Source organism: Pogoniulus pusillus, chromosome 9 (genome assembly GCF_015220805.1).
Source record: "Pogoniulus pusillus isolate bPogPus1 chromosome 9, bPogPus1.pri, whole genome shotgun sequence".
Taxonomy (NCBI): Eukaryota; Metazoa; Chordata; class Aves; order Piciformes; family Lybiidae; genus Pogoniulus; species Pogoniulus pusillus.
Genome location: NC_087272.1, coordinates 24,468,039 through 24,481,386, shown reverse-complemented (window position 1 = coordinate 24,481,386; position 13,348 = coordinate 24,468,039). Strand labels below are relative to the sequence as shown.

The window sequence follows — 13,348 nt, the reverse complement described above, 5'->3', positions numbered from 1 at the left end:
CTAAAATCAATCATCTTGCAACTCAATAAATACCAATCCTAAGTGAGGCCCCTTGGAGCTGTTTGGAGTTGGGACACCTCTCAGGCCAGACTCTGATGGTTTGCCTGCAAAGGCTGATGAAGGGAAAAAAACATCCTCTTGTAAAAGGCAGAAAAGATAGGTATGAATCATTCATTATAACTGCATTTCATAGAATCCTAAAGGTCATTTAGTACCAAAATTTACCATAATCTTCTCTCTCACTCTCTACCCCTCCCCCCCCTGCCCTGAGTGGGTGGGAAGGAGAATCATGGGTGTGGGAAAATTAAACCACATTTGTTGAGATAACAACATAATGTTAGTATAATAACTAACATAAAATATTTTATTATTATTATCATTAATAATAATAATAACAAGAAAAATAGTGATAATAGCAATTAGAAGCAACTGAAAAAAGAAAGAGCAATAAATATAACCAAAAGAAAAAAACCCACAAGTGATGCACAATTTAATCACTCAGCACCCACTGACTAATACCCAAACAGGTCCCAAATAGTGATCTGCACCTGCTGACCAACTCCCCCCAGCTTCTACACTGAGCATGATGTTATGCTATGGAATATCCCTTTGGCTAGTTCAGCTCAGCTGTCTTGGATGTACTCCTTCCCAGCTTCCTGTGCACCTGCTTGCTGGCAGAGGATGGGAAATGGAGAAATCTTTAGGAAAAAAGCAGCAGGTAAAACACTATACTGGGTACTAGGAATAAACTATTCCATCTCAAAATAGGACACTGTCATTCAAATAGTTTCTGTTTAGAACTATTTGTACCATTTGTGAATCTCCATCTTAAAATGCTTAGAAATTGTAGAAAAATGTGTGTTGGTTTTGGTTTTGGTTTTATTGTATATTGTATTAAAAAGGATCTTTTCATGGTATCACAGTATCACAGTATCATCAGGGTTGGAAGAGACCTCACAGATCATCAAGTCCAACCCTTCACCGCAGAGCTCAAGGCTAGACCATGGCACCAAGTATATTATATAATGAGTATTAAAAAATATATTTTAAGAGTTTAATAGCCATAAGTTTAACAAATTATTTAAGTTTAAAAAACAAAGTTGCCTTGTGGATGGAGTACATTAAGAATCATCAGCCAACTGAAAATACAGATCATTTAGAGAGCTCTGAATTTGTCTTTGGATTTTAACATTTGACTGAATTATTTGGTCGTGCAATCTACAATTCATATATATATATTTAAATGATGACATTTTCATCAGTAAATCACGATGGCCTAAATCAATCTCTAATTTTTTGTAAATAGCTTGAATATATTTACACACACAATGTGTACACTGTATGCAGAATATTTTTAATAATAAATCTATTAGAATCTTTTATGTGCATAAATACAGGGGATGACAAGATATTTTTAATATGTTCATGTTATTTATGGTCACTGATTTATGGGTGATTTCCTGTATGATTAGTATTTTTCTGTCTTAAGTTGAATGCTGTATTAAATATTTTTTATTCAGAACAATATCCTGATATATGTCCATGATTTAAAATGAGCTTCGATTCATCATATGAAAAATTACACTGTTTTCATGTAAATTTTAACAAATGTATTGCTTTTTACTTCATTCTGTGTTTATTCTGAGCAGGTAACTTATTAAGGAAAAATTATTTAGTTTTAAATTGTGCTAGTTTGAAGCAGGCTAGAATGTTTTGGTGAGAAGAACTAGATTACAGGCTGTGGAAAGAAAAAAAATGGTGATGTCTACTTCCCTCATAGGCTTGCTGAGATGTATAAAAACATAAGTCAAAACATAGATAACACTCAGCATCACTCTCGCTTGGGCTGCTGGCTGAGCTGCATCTCTCTAACCTCACCCTCCATTTTGTGCTAACCCACTTTGCTTCCTAACCCCCTGGCCAAACCTCTATTCTTCCTTGGGGCTGGGGTAAGGTTGAGAGGGGTAGGGGGAAGGTGAAGGAGTGGTTGAGAGCCCCTCCTGGGGACTTAGGTTTCTGGGAGGGGAGTTGTGTTTCTGTATTAACTTTTACCTTGTTTATTTCTGCATATAACTGTATAAAGTGTAAATATCTGCTTGTATATTGTGCCAGCTGTAAATAATAAGCTTCATTCATATTTCCAAAGCCATTTGAGTCTGGTCTGGGTGATTTCGAAAGTGGGGGGGGGGGGGGGGGGGGGGGCAGGGAACACTCAAACCATGACAGAAATTCTTCAACCACTGCTGTTCAGAACTGGTTAAAATATTTTAAAAATTAGGGAAAAACTGAGTCATAGAAGAAATGATGAGCAAAAACCTGTTAAAAATCAGAGGATTCAAAATGAAGATGTACACAAATATATACAGTAAAACTGATATACATATGTACATGTGCATTTATATATGCTCACATACAAAGGTATATATGTTTACATTCATATTTTGTAGAAGACAAAGAAATATGCTTCAAATATATAACCAAGTTAGTAAAGGACTTACAAATATATTTTAAATTCCTAAAATATATGGGATAATCCTAAAGATTAGTTGTGCTGGGGGAAGTATAGGCTGGATGTTAGAAGGAAGTTCTTCACAGAGAGAGTGATTTGCCATTGGAATGGGCTTACCAGGGAGGTGCTGGAGTCACCATCACTGGAGGTGTTCAAGACAAGCCTGGATGAGGCACTTAGTGCCATGGTCTGGTTGACTGGCTAGGGCTGGGTGATAGGTTGGACTGGATGATCTTGGAGGTCTCTTCCAACCTGGTTGCTGCTATGATTTCAGAGAATGTTGAATATTTTATCTGTGTATGTAAAAGAACTCTTTCCTTCCTTATCATGGGAAATATCTGGAACTGTCTTTATGTTTTTTTCTATGTATTCAATATTGTGTAATAAGATGTGCTGCTTTGTTATTGCTCTGGCTTTTGTTCATATGCTAGTTTGAAGCTAGCTAGAGTGTTTTGGTGAGAAGAACTAGATCACAGGCTGTGAAAGAGAAACAATGGCGATGTCTACTTCACTCATAGGCTTGCTGAGATGTACAAGGACAAGAGTATAAACATAGATAGCGGAGTTGCTCTCTGTCCGGGCTCTGGGCTGTGTCTCTCTAATCTCACCTTCTGTCTCTCTGATTAATCCACTTGCTTCCTAACCCCCCTGGCTGACCCTCCATTGTTCCTTGGGGTGTCCAGCCGACATCTGGGGTAAGGTAGAGAGGTGTGGGAGAAGGTGGAAGGGTGGTTGGGAGCCCCTCCTGGGGACTCAGGTTTCTGGGAGGGGTGTTGTGGTTCTGTATTATCTTTTACAGTGTATATTTCTGTATATAACTGTATATACTGTAAATATCTGCTTGTATATTGTGCTAGCTGTAAATAAATAGCTTCATTCAATTTCCAGAGCTGGCTGAGTCTAGTCTGGATAATTTCTAAAGTGTGGGAGGGTGGGTAACACCCAAACCATCACAGTTCACAATGTTTGTATTTTGTAAATAAAGCTAAAGATTTTTTTTATATACTGCAAAATATTAGCAGTATCTGACAGTGCTTGGATTGATTGTTTCTCACACAGAATTATAGCACCGGGGCACTGGGGTTAACTGCCAGTAAATATAAAGCACTTCATACCGTAGCAGCTGACACCAAGGCATTAGCTCACATGTGAGCATGTGTTCTGTTTATCCCCAAATCAAAGCACTATTGCTTACATCTAGTATCTGAAAAATTACTCTTCCTCAGGTATTAGTTCCTTGTTATTGCTGCCTAGTTAGATTATTGAGGATTCTAGCCTGGGTTCAGAGAATTCATGTTATCTTCATTACAGCATTTGTAAATTAATCTGCTGTTTTGCCTTCCTCCCCATCCCACATCTTATACAAGATTGAAATAGTTTTGTTTTGATCTAGAAAGAGGAAGTAATCTGAAATGTTATGGTTAAAAAAAACCCAAACAACCTACTATTTAGATGTGAGCTTTGCACGTTGTTGTTTTTGAGATAAGCCTTTGAAACTGCTTCTGCAGGTAGACTAGATTCACTTGGCAGAGGGAAACATGCATTTCTAGGGTATGGAGTTCTTTTGAAAAAGCCAGTGGTTTGAAGTAACATCAGGAAAGAATTGAGGCAAATCTGTTTCTGATTACTTTTCTTCTTATGAACTGCTCTGTTGTGGTAGAATATGTCCCTGCAATACCATTCCAATATTCAGTCCACTGAAGAACCAGTTGCTTGTTAGGGGTCAGGTAGCTGAAGCGCTGATTACTTTTTGCTCTTTCTCTTCCTCTATCTACCATCCTAATAATTGCCATTAAGCATCAAGAGCCTATATATGGAAGTGCCTTTATCACAAGCACAACAGTAGTTGCTTGCAGCTATTTTAACACCTGAAGCTGAGGTTTGCACTTGTCTGACTTTACTATGATTGTTATCCAGAGTGTTTTGCCTTTCAAAATCGTTTCCTCTTCTCCTTTCTCCCCATTTGGACACTTTTATTCTGAATCACCAGTGAGGCTGTGTGACTTTTTGCCATTTCCTGTTGCTGTATGAAAAATGTGAACATAGCTGTAGCTTTTAGCTTTCCCCATTATTTTCAGAACCATACACAGAATTTAATGGTGGGGGTTTTTTTTTGCCAATTTCTTTATGTGCTCTTTTTAAGTCTATCTATAATTGCCATCTACACTTTGTGGCAAAATATATCCAGAAAGATGCTAAATGTTTAAAAGACTACCATCATCATTCAGTAGAATGAAAATACCCTTTGGCAGAAAATAATCGTTTATACATGATTTGTATGTGATATTTTATGGGATGGACTAGAATTTTTGTGAGAGCCTTTGAGCATGACACAAAAATCACTGATAGCTGAAGTGCTGGAGAGCATAATCAATTTTTTTTTTTTTTAATAAGAAAAATATTGGCTTAGTTCCTTTTCAAGGACAAAAACTTTTCAAGTGACCTCTAAGGAAAAAATCATTGGGAGAGGTTTCAGGGTCTCGGAAAAACTTTCTGTCATTCTAGGAAGAAAATTTCATTTAGAGTCAGAGGCAGAACATGGGCTCTTTTACAATGCAATTACTTAATCAGTGCTTCTAAAGATTAGCCTGAAATGCTGCATAACTGAATGAGCTCATTCTTTCTTAGAAAAAACAGATCTCCTCTCATTTAACATATATAAAATAAAGTATATCACTTGCACTATAATGCACTACTCCGCAGTGCCTAATTTCATTCAGAAAAAATGTAATATATAATGAAAATGATGTACTGTAAATTAGATTTGAGAGCATATCATTGCCAGAGAACATACTTTGAAGTTCATGTTTTTACTCACATTTTTTAATCTTTGGGAATATTTTTGGTGTATTTCCCATTTACTCAGAAATTGAGATGTCCTGATGCCATTTCATGTAACAACATTCAGATGTTTTCCAAATCAATTTAAGTGAAGGAAAAGACTTTTCACAGTGTAACACAGTGTTTTGTAACACAGTGTTTTGTTTTGGTTGGTTGTTGGTTTTTTTTGCTGTGTGGTTTTTTTTTTGGGGGTGGGGGGAAGCATTTTTCTTTTTTAATTACTGTTCACCTCAAGAAGATGTTGGAGTGGAAAGCTGGTATTTGTGAAATAGTAAACATCACTGAGTTTTTAATGTTTTTGTAAGGTAACAAAAGTTACACTCTGTCTACTAAAAGCAGGCAATTCTTTTGTAAACGCACATTTAACTCAAGCTGTAATGAAAATTACTAATGATGTTCAGGAAGTGATGTAAATGTCTGCCAAGAGATCTCAGCCCTATTATTTTTATATTATTTTAAAAAGTAATGGTAACAAAATCTTGTCGAGAGATCTGCACAGCTTGCATCTGTGCCTACTTAGAGGTGTGTTGAATATTTCAGAGTTGCTGGAAAGAACAGAAGGTTTGAAATTTCTGGTGCCTTGGAAGAGGAATAAAGAGGCACAATTCACATAACTGGTTGTTAAAAGTTCATTCTTCCCCCTTTCCCTGCTTCTTCCTTCCCTTTTCCGTCTTCTGCCTATCTGACCTCTATGTTTGACAAGACAGTGCCATCTAACTTTCTTTTCTTTTTGAGATCCTCTCAGGCTACTACTAATTCTGGGGGAAAAAAGTTTGAAATCAGTGATTTCCTTACCACTTAACACTACATGGAAGGTTGCTGGCACGTGAAGCAAAACTGGTGAGAACTTTCTCCTTTATTTCCTGTGAATCACCTGGAGACACAAATTGATACTATGAGCACAGATTATTTCCTCCAAAGAGTATCAGTTCTGTAGCAATTCTGACCATTTACAGGAACTTTATGTCAACTTTTAGACTGGCTACCTCCAGGAATGGAGTGGCTGGAAATGCTGATACTAATTTCAGCAGCTGAATATCCCTCACTGCTAGATAAGGATCTTTGAATACAGCAGTACAACATTAGTGATGCTTTTCAAAGACAATCTTTCAGTCCAAAAACGCTACCACTGACTGTTTAGTTTTTGTTTTGGTTAAGAAAACGCATAGTATAATGAGATTAATTACATTATTAACATCTTATTTAAACAGAACAAAGTATTCCAGTGAGTAAGCTGTTATAAAGGAATAATCATTAAAAATAATTCAAGAGATAATAGATAGTTATCTATTCCTTTATTCATCCTTACATGACATATAATAAAGGATGCAACACTGTTGCCTACAGTCTCCTCTTGAGTGGCCTCATGTGTGGAAATTAGAATGTCTCTTTAAAAGAAATTCAAAGTTTGTCCTTTATTTGTGTGCAAATACTCAAGAAAGCAAAGTTTGTGCTGTAGTTGCAAGCTTAGCATTCTCTTAATGTATTTTGGGCACAGAATTAGAAAAGATTTCACATTCAGTGAATATAAACACCTTAATATACACACATTAAAGAGTAATATATCTAAAGTAATGGGCACAGGTTTTCCCAGAGAATACCTTTGTGCTATGGGTGACTTCTGATGACTTTTTAATTAAATTTTCTTGAAAACATGTGTCTTATGATGGTAATTCAAAAACTAGAACAGCTGCTTTTCAGAATATGTAGAGAAGTATTAGGATGACTGCAAACAGTTGCTTTAAGTTTGCTTAACTTTAATTTTTTTTTCATATAAATGATAAAAAACCCACAGTGAGTAGAAACATCAAGTGGCTATTAGTCAATTCGTCTCTCATCCTCCTCCAAATCATGGTGATTTGTACTCAGTTTGTCCCTGACATGTGTTTGTCTTACCTGTTTGTTGTTTGGATTTTTTGTGGTTGTTTTTTTTTTTACAATAGAGTGCTTGAAACACTCTCTGCTTTACAATGTACTCTCGTACAGAATCATAGAATCATAGAATCAACCAGGTTGCAAGAGACCTCCAGAATCATTCAGTCCAACCTAGCACCCAGCCCTATCCAGTCACCTAGACCATGGCACTGACTGCCTCAGCCAGGCTTTTCTTGAACACCTCCAGGGACAGCGACTCCACCACCTTCCTGGGCAGCCCATTCCAATGCCTCAGACAACCACATCTCCTTTGACTTCCTTGACAGAACAAGAGTAAAATAAGAATAAAAGTTAAAATCATAGTGTGCTGAAGAAGCACCTGCATGCCCACTCATTCTTTAGCTGTATAATTTATTTCTGAGTTTGTGTTCTGCTTAAAAACTTATTAAATAATCCTCATATAGCATAATTCTAGGAAGAAAAGCTACTGCAGTTGAGACAGAGCTGGTATCTTGTAGTGGATAATTTAGTGGTTGTCTTTCATTTAGCTGGAGTAGAATTTTGGTGAAATTCCCCAAGATTTCTCAGAAGTAGTGATTTAACTCCTAGAACGTGAGGCAAAGGTACTTAAATTCTTCACTTTTATTGGTCTCTATGGGAGTTAGACTCCTCCTGAATGATAGGTTCCATGCAAGTATAAACTATATTTCTCACTTCTATATCTCAGCTACTAACACTTTGAAATATGTATGATGGTGCATCTATATTCACAAGGGGAATGATCTAGAGTGCCTTACAGCTTAATGAACTGGAACTAAGGTTACAAATGAAGATGGAGGGAGGAAAGCACCAAACTCAAGTGCACTACTGTTCCTTTTTGCGGGGATCAGGCTTTCTCTTTGAACTGCAGAAAGAGAATTCCCTACTCGTATAGACTGCTCAAGAGTGTACATTAAACATGTGGCAATAGAGGACAGAAGTGACCTGAAACAATCTGAAATTCTCTGTATGAGAATATAAACTGTAACTCTGAAAAAAAAAAATCCTTATTTTCCAACTTTATTTATAGCAGGTGTTTATAATGTCATTCTAAACATATGGATGCTTTTAAGGATTTTTCCTTAAGGACCTATCTATATGAATTACTCTCATTGCATAAGACATTTCCTAAACATTCTTGAATCACTGGATTAATCTCCATCTCTTTAGGTGATCATTTTCTTGATGGAAGTTGCATCTGTCAAAAGGAAAAAGGAAAACTCAAACATTCTAATGGATTTCTATGCACCATAGATATAATCTTTTGAGGTAGGATGGTATCTTTTTGCTACTGCTGAATTTTCTTTCTGAAATTGTAATGTATCTCCTCATAAACTGAAATTTCATATTTCAGTTTCTAAACTGGGCTGCTATGCACAGCAGAGAACACATCTCCATTAGCTGAGCAGAGTGCTGCAATTGTTAATCCAAAGAGAGCAGAATCCAGTGTTTGAAAGAGATGAAAAAACTCTTGTGGACCTGTGCAAGGATGCATTGTGTTTAGCACACATAAATGTTCTGAAGCAGCATAAGAATGTATCACCTGTTTCATACCACAAAGCACAGGGCAACAGGGAATGGAAGCATGTTTATCACTTGGAAATGCAGAGGAATTTTAAAAGAAGGTGTTATTACACCCTCAGATCCCTAAATGTACAGCTTTTCATCTATGTTTAGTTGGGATCAACTCTGCTGGTGCTTTTTATAGCAATTTTCCCATTTGTAACTATAAAAGACTAAAACCAGTCAAAGCAGCCTGAACAAAGTTCAATTTTAAGTTTGTTACTACAAAACAGACTTTTCTTTGAAGTAATTTCTCTAGATTTTATTATAGGAATTAAATGTAAATGCTATGAACACTACATTTTATACTCTTAGTCTGGAAACAAACAGCGATTGATAGAAACATAGAATAGTTTAGGTTGGAAAGGACCTCAAGTATCATCCAGTTCCAATCCCTGGCCATAGGCAGGGACACCTCCCGCTAGTTTGTGTCCATAGAAGAACAGAAATCCTATCCTTTCACTGAGCTCTTTGTGATGTTGAGGCTGTGAGATATTTAAATCAATCAACAAATAAAGTTAATGTGAATTTCTTCAGGAAGGTGAGATGTTTCTTTAATAAATAATAGAGTAAGTCCCATTGCACATGAACAGCCAATTCCAATGATTTTGTGAGTGATTGTCAGAATCTTAGTGACTTGAATGCTTGGTGTTCTGGCCGTACAGCTGTACATTTTTCAGCCTCATGTGGCCTAATATTCAGTCCATGAGGCAGAGGAGTTCTGAAGCTGAGTCTGGAAGATTACTCTGCACATTAATGAGACTCAGTCAATATATTTTTTTCTAATGTAGGGCACTAGTTGCACCCTTTTGGTTTTGGTGCTATTTTGCCATTTTGTCTATATATAGACAGTAATAACCTTTAACTCTCTATCTTTTTTCCTATATCACTTAAGTCATAGTACCAGATTTTCTCCTTATATGTGGGTAAAAGAGAAATAATTATGAAGAACTGTGTCCAAGTTTTTATGCAGTCAGTGACCAACAGTTCAGGTGTTTGTATACCACAGCTTTTGTACTCCCAGTCTTCATGGATCTAGAGATATATAGGAAAAGTTTTAAGCACTTTAGTGCCAGACAGTACTTAGTCTTCTGATCAGAAACTGGACTGTCAATTGGAGTCAGTAGCCCTGAGGTCATAGTAAAAGATTTACTCCGAGTTTTCAACAGATTTAGGTAGATTCTGTATGCCCTGTGTCACCTGATGCTACTTTCTCAGATTCATACCTTCAGTTCCATTCCACACAGGAAACTTCAGTTTCATCCTCTACCTTCATTGTTTATTCTCCTCCCTCCTCAGCTTGATAACTTCTTTACCTGTTCTTCCTGAAGTGAACTCTTGCATCATTAGCATGATGTATTAGTGCCAACAAGGTAACACTTTGTAATAGAGGGGTAACAATTAATGCCATTATGACAAAGTTACTTTGCAAACTGTTTTCATCATAGCTCTGTATATATGGGTTCAGCTGTGAAGTTACCACGTGTAAAGGAAAAGTCTTTTAGTTGATATTGGTACTGCATCATTTTACAGACATCCTGTGTATCAAATTTCAAGCAATTTAGTGGTGTAGATATTATGTGCAGATCTTTGATTATTCCACTTTGGAAAGTTGTCAAGACTTCCAGCTAAAGTGGTCTCATTATGCCATAATAATAGGGGATACATTTTGAGGTCAAGGATTAAATGAAGTAGGGATATTGGTGTAATTTTTTGCAGCAACATCTTTGATAGCAGGAGCATGGCATCACAATATGTTTGTTTATCAGCCAGGATGAAAAAATGTGCTTCAAAATCATAAATGCTACCAGCTGTAGCTAGAATATTTGGAAAGTAACTGTTGTCATAGATCGAATTTTAATATGCTTATTTTCCCAATCTTGCTTCTTCATAAAAACGTTTCTCCAAAGAATTCCAGCTGAATTTCAAAAGCTGATTTAAAATAATTGAATGATAAAACTAACATGTTAAACCATCAAACCTGATACAACTTTGGCTCCAGTTCTCCTATCTATTGCTTCACATGTCTCAGATGGATGGTGATATTGACCTGTACAGGATGCTCATTGTTAATAAAAACCACTATTTCTTAAACTTATTATACTTCTTAAATGATAAAATGCAATTAATGAAAGTATTTTCCTAGTCAGATATTAATTCATAACTTGAATAATATTATATGGATGATATCTATCATGATTTTGTGCAAATTTATGTAAACCTCTTGCATCTGACTTAGGATCGATGTATTCCTCCTTACACATTACTCTCACAGCAAAGTCAGGAACATTCTTTGTATCATCACATAAAATCTCTCATCTGTGATTGACTTACCACTTAATTCAGAGATATGCTCCTATGTTGAGATAAATAGACTGAAATACAGGAAATCAATCAGAAGCAAAATTATCCCACTAGTAAGTTGGGGGCAAACTTCTTGTTGCTCTAAGTCCAGTGACATCAGTGTTATTAAGATAGCAGTGAGTTTAATGGTTTTAATTTAATTTGAGTAATGGCCTATATAAAATCTGAAAAATGGTAAGTAATATTCATACTTGTCATTGTTTGTTTTCACACAGGAAACAAGCTCAGTAGTGAAGATCTGTCTCATAAATTCAAGCCTGCTTTAAAAGTTGCTTGCAAAAATGAAGTAGGGAAATAGTTTAGTGGTCTTTAATTTGGGAAATAAATGTGTTTATGAGTTCTTTGCTCTTGGAACAGACACTATGAATGCTACTCTGCAAAAGCAGACAGATCTCTCTTGAAGTGAAACAAGCATCTGCAAACCACACATTTAGAGTCTTCCACTTCTTTCAGAAAAAAAAAAACAATCCCCAAACCAGTTTATGCTTCAGACATTTATTCCCACTGTAGTTTGCCTTGTAGGGGGGACTTCTGTAGTTATGTTAGGAGTGTGTAAGCTGCTTTATTAAAATGCCAGTCTGAGCTGAAAACAGTTCAGCACTCAGGTAGTTAAAACTCAGGTCTGTATTCTTTGTATCATACATTCCCTATGCTGTCTTTCATTCTCTTTACTTTTTAATTTGCATTCCTATAGGCCAGTAGGAAGGGGGAGCAGGCTGGAAGAGTGGTGTTGTGAGTCCATAGCAGAACTGACAGAGCAGAGACTCAATAGGAAACTTTCAATTACTTCAAAAGTAAAAAGCAAGTCTCCAGAATGGGGCATCTGGATGTGATGTGCATATCAGATCTTACTCTAAAGCTTTCAAATACTCCTCCTAATGTTCCCCTCTACATAAGTAACTACAGTTAGTTAAAAGTTTACTTATTTGTATCAGGAGACAGAGTGGGATCAACAACAGTAAAGTGTAACTTTATGAATGTTAAAGTGTCTATTTTGAGACTTTTTTTCCTTAATAGTACTTCTGTGACATTGAGAAGAGTGGGCTTTATTTCTGTGTAAGAACAACTGAGAGAGAGATGTGTGCTTAGGGACACATAGGGAATTTTTTAATACCACTCTCAGATTTTTTTCTATCCCCAAACTCAGCGCACCTGGGTGCTCTTGGAGTCTCCTCCCACCCCAGGTGTGACCACTTCACCCTCCCTGCTCACTCCCCTTTATAACTGGCCCTAGGAGTAGCAAGCCTCAAGCTTGCCCAATTGGGCAGAGGGATCATCCTCGGATCATCCCCGGTGAGTCCTTGTGGTGTGCACTGGGTGAATGGTGGAGGTGATTCAAAAGGCCGGGGGGCCTCGCTGGCCCCCCGGCTAGGTAGGGCCTACATTTGACCATTTCTCTAACATTTTGCACGTGTTTGGTTCATTTCTACCGTGCAAAATGAAGAAGCTAGCCTGTGGTACACAGCAGCTTTGCAAGCTGTCCCACAGTGCTACTCTCTTAACATCTTCTTTATCACCACCATTGTATGGTTGGGGTTTTTGTTGTATTTTGTTCAGTTGTTTCCAGCCTGACAGCCACAGACGATCTTCTCAGCAACTGTGTTTTGTCTTCTGGACCACTGACAAGGAACATCTCCCTGATAGGAAATGGTTTTACAGGTAATAGGTTTTGTTCTAAATATTATTGTGGGGAGGGGGTGTGTGTCTCTGCTGCCCATGTCTACCTTTGCTGTCGATGCTCATCTTCTGCTTTTGGGGTATAGTTAATAGAAACTTCCAGTGTCTTGACTGAAACTTGGTGTTTTTTTCCCCATTTAGATTTGAAAGAAAATCGACTCAAAAGCTGAAAATGTTGTGAAGAGAAGACTTAGTGTTGTTGGGCTGTGAAAACAAAATAAATTATTGCCTCACAGAATGAACCAGGTTGGAAGAGACCTCCAAGCTCATCTAGTCCAAACTAGCACCCAGACCATGGCATTAAGTGCCCCATCCAGGCTTTTTTTTGATGGTGACTCCACCACCTACCTGGGCAGCCCACTCCAATGCCAGTCACTCTCCCTGCTAACAACCTCCTCCCAACATCCAGCCCAGACCCCATCCTGCACAGTTGGAGACTGTGACCCTTCATTCCGCTGCTGTTTGTCTGGTAGAAGAGCC

At 37.2% G+C, this 13,348-nt stretch overlaps 1 long non-coding RNA gene across 1 annotated transcript; it reads left to right on the top strand.

Annotated features, from left to right (window-relative positions):
• Window positions 1-12,394: 12,394 nt before the first annotated feature.
• On the top strand, window positions 12,395-13,110 carry LOC135178462 (uncharacterized). Its single transcript, XR_010303549.1, has 3 exons — window positions 12,395-12,484; window positions 12,749-12,850; window positions 13,010-13,110. It is a non-coding gene; the product is annotated as an uncharacterized LOC135178462 (long non-coding RNA).
• Window positions 13,111-13,348: the final 238 nt, after the last annotated feature.